We start from the raw sequence: 4201 nt of genomic DNA, 5'->3' as shown, positions 1-4201 counted from the left end.
CGCTCTGGATCCCACGTGCCACAACTACTGAAGCCCAGGCGCCTAGAGCCCATGCTCCGCAACAAGAGAAGCCACCGCAATGAGAAGCCTGTGCACCGCAACGAAGAGTAGCCCCTGCTGGCCACAACTAGAGAAAGCCCACGTGCAGCAACGAAGACCCAACGCAGCCAAAAATAGATAAATAAAATAAAATAAATTTATAAAAAAAAAGAAAAGAAAAAGAAAAAAAGAAACCAAGTGTCAGGGCTGCACTACATTAACCCAACTATGTTAGTTCTCATGTTAAATGTAAATGGACTTAACATTCCAAAGTAAAAGCAAAATTGTTTAGACTGGATACAAAATAACACTAAACTGGTTACAACTCTGACTTTAAAAATCAGGACACAGAATAGCTGAAAAGAAAAAGAGTGGGAAAAACATCATGCTGACAGTAATCCAAAGAAATCTTGTTTCACCCTATTAATGCCATATAAAGTATACTTTAAGGCAAGAAATATTACTAAAAGATATTTCATAGTGATAAAAAGTCAATATAACACAAAGATATGTCAATCCTACCTCTGTATACAACTAGTAACAGCTTCAAAATGTTTAAGCAAGATATAGCGGAAGTGAAAGTTGAGGCAAATCTACAGTGACACAAATATTTTAACATAAATCCTTTAAGTAACTGATAGTGTTGCAGGAAGGGGTACCCCTTCCAGGGCCCGAGAGTGGGCTCTTGTCTAACGCTCAGAAATGAATTGTCCGAGGAGACATACGTGCTGACAGAGCAAGAGACTTTATTGGGAAGGGGCGCCGGGCGGAGAGCAGGAGGGTAAGGGGCCCCAGGAGGACTGGTCTGCCACGTGGCTCGCAGTCTCGGGTTTTATGGTGATGGGGTTACTTTCTGGGCTGTCTCTGGCCAATTATCCTACTTGTGCCCATATTTGGTCTGACTCAGGGCGCTTCCTGGTGGTGCGTGCATCTCTGAGTTAAGATGGATTCCAGCCGGAGGGTTTCTGGAGGTTGGCAGGATGCATTATGGGCTGGCGTCTCCTCTCTCCTTTTGGCCCCCCCCAAATTCTCCTGGTTAGTTTTCTGCGGCAGCATCGTGTTCCTTATTGGGACCCCCTTTTGTGTGAAAGTGGTTATTATCATGCCTGGCCAAGGCGGGCAGTTTTGGTCAATGGTTCCCTGACAATAGAACAAGCAGACAAGAACGTCACTTAGAACACATAAATTTGTACAAGATTGCAAACAATTAACATAATGGACATATATGGAACATCATACCAAACAAGTGAATCCATATTTAAGTGCATGTAGAACACTTACCAAATATGTCATATACTCAATCGTGCAGTTAATCTAGGAAAACAAAATATAGGAAAGTTGGAGAGGAAGAAATCCAAACAAGAATGGCTAGTATAACAAGTACTGAAAATAACCGGGAGCTGTGCAGGATGCGGAGCAGCTGGAGAGCTTACACTTTACCAGTCTCACTATAAACTGGCACAATCTGCTAAGGTTCCTGTGGATGGAAAATGTTGCTGCCATGTCAGCAGCCAAAGGATGTTGCAGCCATCAACCACCACCGCCCCCCGGAAGGTGAGCCCTGAGGGAACGCAGGATGGAGACGAGGAGGGTGCCCGCTGCCAAGCCCTCAGCTGCCGCAGCTGCCCCACTTGTGCAACCCGAGGGGACTCATGATGGGAAAGAACGGGATACTGGCCCTAGAAGCTGAGATGCCTATCAAAGGAGTGATTTCAATGAGCCCAGGCTCTTACATCTTCCTATTCATAGAAAAGCGCTACATTCCTTAACTTGAGATGTCTGGTTTTCTTTAATTAACAATAATCTTTTGGGAATTCCCTGGTGGTCCAGTGGTTAGGAGTCTGGCTTCCACTGTAGGGGGCACGGGTTTGATCCCTGGTCAGGGAATTAAGATCCTGCATGCTGTGCGGTGCGGCCAAAGATAAATAAATAAAATCGGCCCTTAAAACAAAACAAACTAATAACTCCAACAGTCTTTTGATGCTCCGACTACCTGTCTTTGCTGCAAAACTTCTGTATATCCTCACTCCTCCCTGACCTCTTCCGAGCAGAAACTCAGAGCTGTTCTGAGAGGCTGCCTCCCAGGCTTGAAGTCCTCAGAAAGGCCGCCAAATAAAACATGATTCTCAACTTTTAGGTTGTGCTTTTTTTCAGTCGACATTAAACATACACATACCCTGTGACCCAGCATTTCCACTCCCAGGTACGTACACAAGAGAAAAAAGTTCACCAAGATAAATGCCCACGAATGTTTAGAGCTGTATTATTCATGAGCATCAAACCTGTCAACAACCTTAACGCCCATTAAGGGCAGAATAAATACATAAATGCTGGCATGGGCACACAATAGAATACTATATGGAAATGAAAAAGAATCCTCTACTGCTACACTCAGCAACATAGGAATCTCACAGAGTGATGAGTTTAAAAAGCAGCAGAGTTCATTTCCTGGCAGCGCCACACCAGCAGAGAGCCTGTGCTGCTGGGGGCACTTCAGAGGACTCCTGAGGCCACCAAAAACAGCTCCCTTCTGAGTCACGGAAAGTCAACTGATCAGGAACTTTAACTGTATCTGTACAGTCCCTTCCCTTGTGCACTTTCTATGGTGAATACAAGTTACAGGTCTCACTCACACTCACACAAAGATTTCAGAGAGGAGACACAGAGGTCAAGAAAGTAAAGTGAGGATTTACGAAGCGACAGTGCGCTCTCAGTGCGACAGCGGGCAGACTCACGTGAGTAGCTGTGCGGAGTTTCTTTGGCAAGCTGCTCACGTGGGGTGCAGAAGTGAAGGGGCGGAATATTCATTGGGGAGGGAGGGGTTTGGGGTCGTATTCCCTGATTTTCTTCCCAGCTCCACCTTCCCAAGAGGCGGAGGCATTTTTTCTTTATTTAGCCTTGATCATGAGTGTCATGGCTTCAGTGCCCGATGGGTATTTCTTATCTGGGAGGCTAATTTTATTGTAATCAGAGTATAATGAGCAAAAGGTTACTTTTGGACTCTGGAGATTCCAGCCTCTTCTCATCTTTCTTCGTCTGTCTCCAGGGCACTTGCCATCCCAAAATGCGTGGTTTCCTGTCAGTCCAGAGGTTCCTGCTTTTCTCTGTCGGTCCGAGGGCCACCGTTGTTTACAAGATGTATGGTTTCCTGCCATCTGGCCCGTGCCCCCCTTCCTCTGCTCGTATCTAGCTACCTGCCTGCTGTAACACCATGACCCACTACTCGCTTTGTACATGTAGATCTGGATTGTGTAAACTGTCAATAATACACCATCTGGCGTATAACCCTTTGTCTCAGAAACATGTAACCTTGCCTTGACCTTTAGCGGGTGGAAGAGTCCTCAGAGTTTTCTGAAAGACTGTCTCCCGGCTTATAATCCTCAGGTTGGCGCCACTAAAATTCTCTTTTCTTAGAATGACAGTTGATTACTTTTTTGTGGACAGGAGGACCCTCAGGGGTGGAGGCGGGGCTGGGGGTTTGCCCTCACACTGTGGCCCGGGTCACCCCTGGCCTGTCCGCCCTGCTGGGGACCACAGCGTCCCTCCCACGGGGACCACAGCTCTCACCAGGCCCCGGGGGAGGAGGGCTGGGGCCTGAGGACGAGTAGACCACTGAGGAAACCGAGTCACAAATCTGAGACACCACAGGAGGGAGAGCGAGGCCGCCTTCCCAGGGGAGCTCGGGCGCCAGCAAGTGAGGGGACCTGGGAGGTCTGTTCCCAGCAGGGGGCTCAGCAAGGAGAGCCTCGGGGGGCAGGACGCTGTAGTCCCCTCGGGACTGGCCCAGAGCCGGGAGCTCCTCCATCCCCTTCTCTGACAGGCGCTCTTGGTGATCCTGGGGGAAGGGACGCAAATTACAAGGACCTGCAGGAAAGGCTGGGGTCACTGGGAGCCCGGGGTTGCTGGTCTGACCCTCACCGGCTCCAGACCCCAGGCTATGAGGGTCTCAGGCCCAGTGCAGCAGAAGCTGTGGGAACGGGGAGGGGGACGGGGGTGGAGCGGCGGGTGAACCCATCTCTGTGACACCCTCAGGATGGCAAGACTCTGCTCACTCCTCTGGGCAGAACCGGCCGGGGTGCCCATGAGGGGCCAAGAGCTGCGTCCCTGCCCGCAGCCCCACCCCAGGCATTAATGTGGGGAGGGAGCCAGACGCCCCTGGGTT

General features: G+C 49.3%; 1 long non-coding RNA gene across 1 annotated transcript; it reads right to left on the bottom strand.

The window, feature by feature from the left end:
• Positions 1–765: 765 nt before the first annotated feature.
• Positions 766–3086, bottom strand: LOC309646865. The gene is made up of 3 exons (XR_014255634.1): positions 2733–3086; positions 1321–1353; positions 766–1179 (listed from the first exon to the last, which is right to left on the bottom strand). It is a non-coding gene; the product is annotated as an uncharacterized lncRNA (long non-coding RNA).
• Between the last annotated feature and the right edge of the window lie 1115 nt (positions 3087–4201).

The sequence above is a fragment of the Balaenoptera physalus genome, assembly GCF_965194825.1.
Source record: "Balaenoptera physalus genome assembly, chromosome: 17".
Classification (NCBI taxonomy): Eukaryota; Metazoa; Chordata; class Mammalia; order Artiodactyla; family Balaenopteridae; genus Balaenoptera; species Balaenoptera physalus.
The sequence above is the reverse complement of the archived record's forward strand: the minus strand, read 5'-3'. Positions and strand labels throughout refer to the sequence as shown.